General features: G+C 41.1%; 2 non-coding genes across 2 annotated transcripts; both read left to right on the top strand.

Annotated features, from left to right (window-relative positions):
• The first annotated feature begins 2,810 nt into the window (after positions 1-2,810).
• LOC138369244 (U5 spliceosomal RNA) lies at positions 2,811-2,924 on the top strand. The gene has a single exon (XR_011229781.1). It is a non-coding gene; the product is annotated as a U5 spliceosomal RNA (small nuclear RNA).
• Positions 2,925-7,814: 4,890 nt separating this feature from the next.
• LOC138369235 (U5 spliceosomal RNA) lies at positions 7,815-7,928 on the top strand. Its single transcript, XR_011229780.1, has one exon. It is a non-coding gene; the product is annotated as a U5 spliceosomal RNA (small nuclear RNA).
• Positions 7,929-12,947: the final 5,019 nt, after the last annotated feature.

Below are 12,947 nucleotides of genomic sequence, written 5' to 3'. Positions count from 1 at the left end.
TACAACACACGCAGCGGTGCCGGGTTGCAGCCGCCCAGGGCCTACGTTAATACTATTATCTTCCCTTATTTGCTGGGCTATATGATAGTATTAATATTATTCCGTATCGTTACTGTCATTCCAGTATTATTTTATTAAAAATATAAATTGTTATTATGGTTTGGCGTTGCTTTCTTAATTTCTTCCATTCTGCGGCACTTGCCGTCATCGGTTATTTACGATATTACATTGTATTCTTACATTGTACGATTATTTACGACATTGTATTCTTAATATTATTCCTTATTACAGTTACTGGATGACGGTTCCCTGCCGTCGATTTCACTTTGCCCCTGTTCTAAAAGATGTAGCCGAAGTTCACGGCGTACTAGCTGCGGCTTGCAGACGCTCATTGACAACACAAGACTACACTCAGCGGCCACTTAAGGCAGACTCCTTGGCTTCTATCCAGCCCTATCACCCGTCTGGAAGCAGAGATGGGATGGAGACGAAGGGTAATGTTCCCCGCTCACATTCTACATCCGCTTAGGACACAAGCATGTTATAGATTTGGCTTTAAGAATTGGTTCTTATTCCATTTTATTGTTTATGTATATATTGCTTTGTTGTATATACCCGTTCTTGGTATATGTATTGTTTATATTCAAGATTTATAGTGTTTCGTATTATCCCTGTTTATAGTTGCTTTGTGCTTCTTTGCTGCTCTCCTACTGGCTTTCTCCCACCTTTGCTCTTAGCAAAGGTACTTCCCCCTTCCGTTTGCTGGAAGATTCTTAGAATTGTTAGCCCCCTTCATTGCTACAGTATAATTATTCGGAAAACTCTTTATTCATCCAGGATTGTTAATTAAGGAATCTCTTAATTCCTGTGCCGGGCTCCCTCCCCCCGTTTTTCGTCTCCGTATTGATTCAGCTAGGGTTTCCCTCTCGTCTGTGCCCTTGCCTGTCACGATAACACTGCATGCCGCTTCTGCCCACCCTTACTGCCTTATATCTTTCAGCCCGGGGGGAGGTGATCTACGCGACAAAAAATCGACGCACGCTCCGACTGGACCAGGTATCGCTTACATGGTCAGGAATCAACACTCTTAGGATCCTGCAAGCGCAGTGCAGGACGCACGCATACCCTAGCCCAGCGAGCGCCCCCCAGCAAGTTCTACCCGGCCCGTGCCCAGTGAACAGGCAACACTTCTTCAGGGCGATTAATTCGCGCCGCCCTCGCAGAGCTAGGCTCGCCTTCAGCCGACCACGCCCTCTTACCTTTAGAATTGACAGGGCCACTCGGCTCTCTTGACGGGCTAGCCATCGGAGTTAACGGCAGGTCCAGCAACCAGCCGGAACACCCAGCTGACTACGTCCGGGACGTTGTTGCACTGCCACTCTGAGGCCTCCTTGCGACCAGCGGGCCTCGCCCTTCGAGGGGGGGGGGGGGGTCCGGCCAGCTGGCCGGCGGTGGGGGTGCAGCGCCGGTCCCCAAGTGTCCCGCTGTCCGCAGCTAATCCTTTGCCCAGTCTACATGCTAGTAAGAGTAAGGAACCCCTTCTCCTTAATCCTTCTCCCGCTGGCCCTCGCGGGATTGGGGGTGCTCCGCCGGAACCCCCAAAGTGATAAGCCTGCAGATAGCTAAGAAATATTCCCATGAATTGTAATTAGTCTAATTAATGCAACTTTCATTTACTACCTATGGATGTAGTTATTAATTGTAATTGATCTCTACTTTATCATTAAGGATTATTCATTATAATTATTCCTTAATACTTTATTGTTATGCACTAGTCAATAATTATTTATCATTCATCCTAATTAGCTATTTGATTCACTAAAAATAATTGCTTATCATTATACTATTTATTATTATTATTTATTATATAATAATAATTTTATTATTTATTAATTTATATAATAAATTAATTTATTATATATTAATTTATTATATATTAATTTATTATATATTAATTTATAATATATTAATTTATTATTTACCATTATAAAATAAACAAGTCCCCAATCTGAGCACGTTTTCTTCCAACCTCAGAAAGAACTTTTTCAGTGTCAGGGTAGTTAACAGGTGGAATGCATTAGGCAGTGATGTGGTGGAGGCTGACGCCATACACAATTTCAAATGTAGATATGACAGGGCTCGGGAATCTGTACAACAGTTGATTGACAGTTGAGAGGCGGGACCAAAGAGCCAGAGTTCAATCCCCGAAAACACAACTAAGTGAGTACAACTAGGACAGCAGTACATATTCAAAGATTTAAATAAGGTTACCGAGAGCTGTCTGGGGCCAAAGTTTGTTATTGTTCTATAGAAGATTTGTGTTGAGTAATTAGAAGATGTAGATGATTTTGGGTAGTAGAACCCCAAGCACCATAATTGAAATAAGGATAGATGAGAGAGTAATAGAGCGTTATTATTAAGTTAACGAGTACTACATTATTTAGATACTATCGATAACATATATCGACGCTTTTGCTGCTTATTTTCACGAGTATGAAATAAAAGTACGGTTAAGGTTTTAACTTTCAGATGGCGTATGTAACATATCAAGGATCATCACCATATATTTTAGCACGTGTCAAACAGATAACACAAATTATGTTATGAAAACAATGCACACTTATAAATACATCCAAACAGTAAAGATACAGAATGAAACTGATGATAGCACAACAATAGAGAAATATTGCAAAGAATAAAACAATTACTGTTTATTAGAGTTACCGGTCCATGCCCTTCTAGTCCCGAAATAAGTTTACGTTTTTCGCCTCAGCGCTCTGTCGGCGGTATCGCTAACTTTCTCGCATATTTAACTCTGGTTTCCCTTCAAAACGCATAAATCTTTCGCCTTTTACTAAAGATTTCCGTGGAGGGGAACAACTCAATGAGTCTTAAATAATTTTTTTTAAATAATTTTTTCTTGGCCCATTGAATTGGGCCTTATTATCCTTAATATTAGTAGTTTAAAGTAATATTACTGGGGCTACTTCGTGGCTTGGACGCCAATAGAGAATCCTGTTTGCAGGAGACTTAAGCGGACTCTCCCAAATATTACCCTAAAGCACAAACTGTAAATTATATAAATCTCCTACCTGCCAAATAAGCAGTCAAATTAGAAGATTAGATAACATAAATAAAAACCCATCCGAAATATCAGTTTCCTGGGAGCGAAAGAAAACCATTGGACCAACCAAGAGATCCTCCTGGTCTAAATAATTCACACTAAGTAACCTCATTCATCTTTACCAACAAGGTTTAAAAAGAAAACGCCGAGAAGGTGGAGAAGAAAACGCCTCCCACGCCGAAGTTCCAGCTGAAGCCTTCCAGCCGAAGTGTCTTTTTTTTTCACTCCTTTTCGTTAATGTATTTGGTTGTATTTACCTCTGCTCAAAGTGTTAATCCCGTTTCTCTAAGGAGTTATAGTCCAGCTTTATTTTGAGCATACTTTGTTTTGCAATTTAATTATTTATAATTAGTTATAATTGGTTTATAATTTTATTATTTACACCATTTATTTACGATTATTCATATAATAATTTATTACATTGTTAGGCTTTTCCAACGACGTCGTCCCAGCCGGTGTTGTTCCTGCAGAGGATGGGCCAGCTGGTGGCTCGGCCGTAGCTGTTGCAGCGGGCGCCCTCACAGATTCAGCTAGTTTCAGCAGACGATGTTACAGCTGCTAACGCCCCAGTTCCATCTTAGGCTTCCCGGCAGCCGATGCTTCAGTCATGAACCTCCAGCTGAAGCGTTCCACCCGACGTTGCGCCCATCAATTTAACACTCTTTTCAGTTTTGTAATTCTCGCTTTCCCAGCTTCATGAATTGTTCCCGTTATTTCTAGGACAGTTATATTCCAGTCTTAAGCCTAAATTGTCTTGCAGCTGGCCCTCTACTTACCACTAAGGTCTTCCCTGGTGGCCAGTTGCCGCTATTTTCCTCCCTTTATCAGATGTTGATGCTCCAGCTGTCGATGTCCAGCTGCAGGTGCCCAGCCCCGATGTTCCAGCCGCTGATGGCAGGATTTTGCAGTTCAACATTCGGCAACGGTCGTTAAGTTGATCCATTATTTTGCACAATTTTGACTATTGGTGTTTGTGTTATACACGCTACGTTAATGTGGGTTTAAGGTCCAGGTACTACCCACGTGCATAATTCTTTAACATATAAAAAATCCCGTGCATATTGTATTTGAGTTATTAACTAAGCCAGCTAGGTTGTGCTAGTTGCCGTGTCGCAGGCCTCTTGCCTCTTGCTTCAGTTTCCCTGGCTTCGCATTTTCCACTAGCCTACTCACTTTATTCCCGCTCAGGATGCTTTGTTTTATTGCACGTGTCTTTTACTGTGTTTACAGTATGTTTGTTTAACTTTTGCTTTGCCTTAAGTTATTAAGTAAAGTCAGTTAGGACGTGCTAGTCGCGGTGTTACGGGCCCTTGTCTCCTGCTTTAAGTTTCAGGCCCTGCATTTATGTTTAGTTTCCTCTGTAAATTATTACTGTTATTACGGGTAGCCTTGCGGCATATTTGTTGTTTCTCCTGGTTACGTTATGTGGTTTATCATTTACGGCCTAAATGTTTACATTTACCCTATCACAGTTTAATTCAATTGATGCCCTCCCAACACCAGCTACAGGTTTTACTTCCCGGTGGAATTTTATGCTTGTTCGCTCGACTTTGTTTAAGTTGTTAGGTAAGGCCAGTTAGGCCGAGCGAGTGGCTACTCGCCGTCTCGGTTATCTCTACCTTAAGCTTTGACGCCCTGGCGTCGTGCGGTACGCCGTTTTGGTGATTTATAATTTATATTATTTGTGAACAATTTTAAAATATATCTTATGACTGCTAGACTTTCAGTTATGAGTTGTATTACTTCCGCAATTTATAGCATTGCTTTTGCCTCATGCCTAAAAATTCATGCCTAAAAAAAAAAAAAAAAAAAAAAAATAAGCTACTGCGGCGAGGAAGAGAACGCGAGCCGGATATTCCTCTTATCACCATTACAACACACGCAGCGGTGCCGGGTTGCAGCCGCCCAGGGCCTACGTTAATACTATTATCTTCCCTTATTTGCTGGGCTATATGATAGTATTAATATTATTCCGTATCGTTACTGTCATTCCAGTATTATTTTATTAAAAATATAAATTGTTATTATGGTTTGGCGTTGCTTTCTTAATTTCTTCCATTCTGCGGCACTTGCCGTCATCGGTTATTTACGATATTACATTGTATTCTTACATTGTACGATTATTTACGACATTGTATTCTTAATATTATTCCTTATTACAGTTACTGGATGACGGTTCCCTGCCGTCGATTTCACTTTGCCCCTGTTCTAAAAGATGTAGCCGAAGTTCACGGCGTACTAGCTGCGGCTTGCAGACGCTCATTGACAACACAAGACTACACTCAGCGGCCACTTAAGGCAGACTCCTTGGCTTCTATCCAGCCCTATCACCCGTCTGGAAGCAGAGATGGGATGGAGACGAAGGGTAATGTTCCCCGCTCACATTCTACATCCGCTTAGGACACAAGCATGTTATAGATTTGGCTTTAAGAATTGGTTCTTATTCCATTTTATTGTTTATGTATATATTGCTTTGTTGTATATACCCGTTCTTGGTATATGTATTGTTTATATTCAAGATTTATAGTGTTTCGTATTATCCCTGTTTATAGTTGCTTTGTGCTTCTTTGCTGCTCTCCTACTGGCTTTCTCCCACCTTTGCTCTTAGCAAAGGTACTTCCCCCTTCCGTTTGCTGGAAGATTCTTAGAATTGTTAGCCCCCTTCATTGCTACAGTATAATTATTCGGAAAACTCTTTATTCATCCAGGATTGTTAATTAAGGAATCTCTTAATTCCTGTGCCGGGCTCCCTCCCCCCGTTTTTCGTCTCCGTATTGATTCAGCTAGGGTTTCCCTCTCGTCTGTGCCCTTGCCTGTCACGATAACACTGCATGCCGCTTCTGCCCACCCTTACTGCCTTATATCTTTCAGCCCGGGGGGAGGTGATCTACGCGACAAAAAATCGACGCACGCTCCGACTGGACCAGGTATCGCTTACATGGTCAGGAATCAACACTCTTAGGATCCTGCAAGCGCAGTGCAGGACGCACGCATACCCTAGCCCAGCGAGCGCCCCCCGGCAAGTTCTACCCGGCCCGTGCCCAGTGAACAGGCAACACTTCTTCAGGGCGATTAATTCGCGCCGCCCTCGCAGAGCTAGGCTCGCCTTCAGCCGACCACGCCCTCTTACCTTTAGAATTGACAGGGCCACTCGGCTCTCTTGACGGGCTAGCCATCGGAGTTAACGGCAGGTCCAGCAACCAGCCGGAACACCCAGCTGACTACGTCCGGGACGTTGTTGCACTGCCACTCTGAGGCCTCCTTGCGACCAGCGGGCCTCGCCCTTCGGGGGGGGGGTCCGGCCAGCTGGCCTGCGGTGGGGGTGCAGCGCCGGTCCCCAAGTGTCCCGCTGTCCGCAGCTAATCTTTTGCCCAGTCTACATGCTAGTAAGAGTAAGGAACCCCTTCTCCTTAATCCTTCTCCCGCTGGCCCTCGCGGGATTGGGGGTGCTCCGCCGGAACCCCCAAAGTGATAAGCCTGCAGATAGCTAAGAAATATTCCCATGAATTGTAATTAGTCTAATTAATGCAACTTTCATTTACTACCTATGGATGTAGTTATTAATTGTAATTGATCTCTACTTTATCATTAAGGATTATTCATTATAATTATTCCTTAATACTTTATTGTTATGCACTAGTCAATAATTATTTATCATTCATCCTAATTAGCTATTTGATTCATTAAAAATAATTGCTTATCATTATACTATTTATTATTATTATTTATTATATAATAATAATTTTATTATTTATTAATTTATTATTTATTAATTTATATAATAAATTAATTTATTATATATTAATTTATTATATATTAATTTATTATATATTAATTTATTATATATTAATTTATTATTTACCATTATAAAATAAACAAGTCCCCAATCTGAGCACGTTTTCTTCCAACCTCAGAAAGAACTTTTTCAGTGTCAGGGTAGTTAACAGGTGGAATGCATTAGGCAGTGATGTGGTGGAGGCTGACGCCATACACAATTTCAAATGTAGATATGACAGGGCTCGGGAATCTGTACAACAGTTGATTGACAGTTGAGAGGCGGGACCAAAGAGCCAGAGTTCAATCCCAGAAAACACAACTAAGTGAGTACAACTAGGACAGCAGTACATATTCAAAGATTTAAATAAGGTTACCGAGAGCTGTCTGGGGCCAAAGTTTGTTATTGTTCTATAGAAGATTTGTGTTGAGTAATTAGAAGATGTAGATGATTTTGGGTAGTAGAACCCCAAGCACCATAATTGAAATAAGGATAGATGAGAGAGTAATAGAGCGTTATTATTAAGTTAACGAGTACTACATTATTTAGATACTATCGATAACATATATCGACGCTTTTGCTGCTTATTTTCACGAGTATGAAATAAAAGTACGGTTAAGGTTTTAACTTTCAGATGGCGTATGTAACATATCAAGGATCATCACCATATATTTTAGCACGTGTCAAACAGATAACACAAATTATGTTATGAAAACAATGCACACTTATAAATATATCCAAACAGTAAAGATACAGAATGAAACTGATGATAGCACAACAATAGAGAAATATTGCAAAGAATAAAACAATTACTGTTTATTAGAGTTACCGGTCCATGCCCTTCTAGTCCCGAAATAAGTTTACGTTTTTCGCCTCAGCGCTCTGTCGGCGGTATCGCTAAATTTCTCGCATATTTAACTCTGGTTTCCCTTCAAAACGCATAAATCTTTCGCCTTTTACTAAAGATTTCCGTGGAGGGGAACAACTCAATGAGTCTTAAATAATTTTTTTTAAATAATTTTTTCTTGGCCCATTGAATTGGGCCTTATTATCCTTAATATTAGTAGTTTAAAGTAATATTACTGGGGCTACTTCGTGGCTTGGACGCCAATAGAGAATCCTGTTTGCAGGAGACTTAAGCGGACTCTCCCAAATATTACCCTAAAGCACAAACTGTAAATTATATAAATCTCCTACCTGCCAAATAAGCAGTCAAATTAGAAGATTAGATAACATAAATAAAAACCCATCCGAAATATCAGTTTCCTGGGAGCGAAAGAAAACCATTGGACCAACCAAGAGATCCTCCTGGTCTAAATAATTCACACTAAGTAACCTCATTCATCTTTACCAACAAGGTTTAAAAAGAAAACGCCGAGAAGGTGGAGAAGAAAACGCCTCCCACGCCGAAGTTCCAGCTGAAGCCTTCCAGCCGAAGTGTCTTTTTTTTTCACTCCTTTTCGTTAATGTATTTGGTTGTATTTACCTCTGCTCAAAGTGTTAATCCCGTTTCTCTAAGGAGTTATAGTCCAGCTTTATTTTGAGCATACTTTGTTTTGCAATTTAATTATTTATAATTAGTTATAATTGGTTTATAATTTTATTATTTACACCATTTATTTACGATTATTCATATAATAATTTATTACATTGTTAGGCTTTTCCAACGACGTCGTCCCAGCCGGTGTTGTTCCTGCAGAGGATGGGCCAGCTGGTGGCTCGGCCGTAGCTGTTGCAGCGGGCGCCCTCACAGATTCAGCTAGTTTCAGCAGAAGATGTTACAGCTGCTAACGCCCCAGTTCCATCTTAGGCTTCCCGGCAGCCGATGCTTCAGTCATGAACCTCCAGCTGAAGCGTTCCACCCGACGTTGCGCCCATCAATTTAACACTCTTTTCAGTTTTGTAATTCTCGCTTTCCCAGCTTCATGAATTGTTCCCGTTATTTCTAGGACAGTTATATTCCAGTCTTAAGCCTAAATTGTCTTGCAGCTGGCCCTCTACTTACCACTAAGGTCTTCCCTGGTGGCCAGTTGCCGCTATTTTCCTCCCTTTATCAGATGTTGATGCTCCAGCTGTCGATGTCCAGCTGCAGGTGCCCAGCCCCGATGTTCCAGCCGCTGATGGCAGGATTTTGCAGTTCAACATTCGGCAACGGTCGTTAAGTTGATCCATTATTTTGCACAATTTTGACTATTGGTGTTTGTGTTATACACGCTACGTTAATGTGGGTTTAAGGTCCAGGTACTACCCACGTGCATAATTCTTTAACATATAAAAAATCCCGTGCTTATTGTATTTGAGTTATTAACTAAGCCAGCTAGGTTGTGCTAGTTGCCGTGTCGCAGGCCTCTTGCCTCTTGCTTCAGTTTCCCTGGCTTCGCATTTTCCACTAGCCTACTCACTTTATTCCCGCTCAGGATGCTTTGTTTTATTGCACGTGTCTTTTACTGTGTTTACAGTATGTTTGTTTAACTTTTGCTTTGCCTTAAGTTATTAAGTAAAGTCAGTTAGGACGTGCTAGTCGCGGTGTTACGGGCCCTTGTCTCCTGCTTTAAGTTTCAGGCCCTGCATTTATGTTTAGTTTCCTCTGTAAATTATTACTGTTATTACGGGTAGCCTTGCGGCATATTTGTTGTTTCTCCTGGTTACGTTATGTGGTTTATCATTTACGGCCTAAATGTTTACATTTACCCTATCACAGTTTAATTCAATTGATGCCCTCCCAACACCAGCTACAGGTTTTACTTCCCGGTGGAATTTTATGCTTGTTCGCTCGACTTTGTTTAAGTTGTTAGGTAAGGCCAGTTAGGCCGAGCGAGTGGCTACTCGCCGTCTCGGTTATCTCTACCTTAAGCTTTGACGCCCTGGCGTCGTGCGGTACGCCGTTTTGGTGATTTATAATTTATATTATTTGTGAACAATTTTAAAATATATCTTATGACTGCTAGACTTTCAGTTATGAGTTGTATTACTTCCGCAATTTATAGCATTGCTTTTGCCTCATGCCTAAAAATTCATGCCTAAAAAAAAAAAAAAAAAAAAAAATAAGCTACTGCGGCGAGGAAGAGAACGCGAGCCGGATATTCCTCTTATCACCATTACAACACACGCAGCGGTGCCGGGTTGCAGCCGCCCAGGGCCTACGTTAATACTATTATCTTCCCTTATTTGCTGGGCTATATGATAGTATTAATATTATTCCGTATCGTTACTGTCATTCCAGTATTATTTTATTAAAAATATAAATTGTTATTATGGTTTGGCGTTGCTTTCTTAATTTCTTCCATTCTGCGGCACTTGCCGTCATCGGTTATTTACGATATTACATTGTATTCTTACATTGTACGATTATTTACGACATTGTATTCTTAATATTATTCCTTATTACAGTTACTGGATGACGGTTCCCTGCCGTCGATTTCACTTTGCCCCTGTTCTAAAAGATGTAGCCGAAGTTCACGGCGTACTAGCTGCGGCTTGCAGACGCTCATTGACAACACAAGACTACACTCAGCGGCCACTTAAGGCAGACTCCTTGGCTTCTATCCAGCCCTATCACCCGTCTGGAAGCAGAGATGGGATGGAGACGAAGGGTAATGTTCCCCGCTCACATTCTACATCCGCTTAGGACACAAGCATGTTATAGATTTGGCTTTAAGAATTGGTTCTTATTCCATTTTATTGTTTATGTATATATTGCTTTGTTGTATATACCCGTTCTTGGTATATGTATTGTTTATATTCAAGATTTATAGTGTTCCGTATTATCCCTGTTTATAGTTGCTTTGTGCTTCTTTGCTGCTCTCCTACTGGCTTTCTCCCACCTTTGCTCTTAGCAAAGGTACTTCCCCCTTCCGTTTGCTGGAAGATTCTTAGAATTGTTAGCCCCCTTCATTGCTACAGTATAATTATTCGGAAAACTCTTTATTCATCCAGGATTGTTAATTAAGGAATCTCTTAATTCCTGTGCCGGGCTCCCTCCCCCCGTTTTTCGTCTCCGTATTGATTCAGCTAGGGTTTCCCTCTCGTCTGTGCCCTTGCCTGTCACGATAACACTGCATGCCGCTTCTGCCCACCCTTACTGCCTTATATCTTTCAGCCCGGGGGGAGGTGATCTACGCGACAAAAAATCGACGCACGCTCCGACTGGACCAGGTATCGCTTACATGGTCAGGAATCAACACTCTTAGGATCCTGCAAGCGCAGTGCAGGACGCACGCATACCCTAGCCCAGCGAGCGCCCCCCGGCAAGTTCTACCCGGCCCGTGCCCAGTGAACAGGCAACACTTCTTCAGGGCGATTAATTCGCGCCGCCCTCGCAGAGCTAGGCTCGCCTTCAGCCGACCACGCCCTCTTACCTTTAGAATTGACAGGGCCACTCGGCTCTCTTGACGGGCTAGCCATCGGAGTTAACGGCAGGTCCAGCAACCAGCCGGAACACCCAGCTGACTACGTCCGGGACGTTGTTGCACTGCCACTCTGAGGCCTCCTTGCGACCAGCGGGCCTCGCCCTTCGGGGGGGGGGGGGGGGGGGTCCGGCCAGCTGGCCTGCGGTGGGGGTGCAGCGCCGGTCCCCAAGTGTCCCGCTGTCCGCAGCTAATCTTTTGCCCAGTCTACATGCTAGTAAGAGTAAGGAACCCCTTCTCCTTAATCCTTCTCCCGCTGGCCCTCGCGGGATTGGGGGTGCTCCGCCGGAACCCCCAAAGTGATAAGCCTGCAGATAGCTAAGAAATATTCCCATGAATTGTAATTAGTCTAATTAATGCAACTTTCATTTACTACCTATGGATGTAGTTATTAATTGTAATTGATCTCTACTTTATCATTAAGGATTATTCATTATAATTATTCCTTAATACTTTATTGTTATGCACTAGTCAATAATTATTTATCATTCATCCTAATTAGCTATTTGATTCATTAAAAATAATTGCTTATCATTATACTATTTATTATTATTATTTATTATATAATAATAATTTTATTATTTATTAATTTATTATTTATTAATTTATATAATAAATTAATTTATTATATATTAATTTATTATATATTAATTTATTATATATTAATTTATTATATATTAATTTATTATTTACCATTATAAAATAAACAAGTCCCCAATCTGAGCACGTTTTCTTCCAACCTCAGAAAGAACTTTTTCAGTGTCAGGGTAGTTAACAGGTGGAATGCATTAGGCAGTGATGTGGTGGAGGCTGACGCCATACACAATTTCAAATGTAGATATGACAGGGCTCGGGAATCTGTACAACAGTTGATTGACAGTTGAGAGGCGGGACCAAAGAGCCAGAGTTCAATCCCCGAAAACACAACTAAGTGAGTACAACTAGGACAGCAGTACATATTCAAAGATTTAAATAAGGTTACCGAGAGCTGTCTGGGGCCAAAGTTTGTTATTGTTCTATAGAAGATTTGTGTTGAGTAATTAGAAGATGTAGATGATTTTGGGTAGTAGAACCCCAAGCACCATAATTGAAATAAGGATAGATGAGAGAGTAATAGAGCGTTATTATTAAGTTAACGAGTACTACATTATTTAGATACTATCGATAACATATATCGACGCTTTTGCTGCTTATTTTCACGAGTATGAAATAAAAGTACGGTTAAGGTTTTAACTTTCAGATGGCGTATGTAACATATCAAGGATCATCACCATATATTTTAGCACGTGTCAAACAGATAACACAAATTATGTTATGAAAACAATGCACACTTATAAATATATCCAAACAGTAAAGATACAGAATGAAACTGATGATAGCACAACAATAGAGAAATATTGCAAAGAATAAAACAATTACTGTTTATTAGAGTTAAGGTTTAAAAAGAAAACGCCGAGAAGGTGGAGAAGAAAACGCCTCCCACGCCGAAGTTCCAGCTGAAGCCTTCCAGCCGAAGTGTCTTTTTTTTTCACTCCTTTTCGTTAATGTATTTGGTTGTATTTACCTCTGCTCAAAGTGTTAATCCCGTTTCTCTAAGGAGTTATAGTCCAGCTTTATTTTGAGCATACTTTGTTTTGCAATT

The sequence above is a fragment of the Procambarus clarkii genome, chromosome 3 (assembly GCF_040958095.1).
Source record: "Procambarus clarkii isolate CNS0578487 chromosome 3, FALCON_Pclarkii_2.0, whole genome shotgun sequence".
In the NCBI taxonomy this organism is placed as follows: Eukaryota; Metazoa; Arthropoda; class Malacostraca; order Decapoda; family Cambaridae; genus Procambarus; species Procambarus clarkii.
The sequence above is the reverse complement of the archived record's forward strand: the minus strand, read 5'-3'. Positions and strand labels throughout refer to the sequence as shown.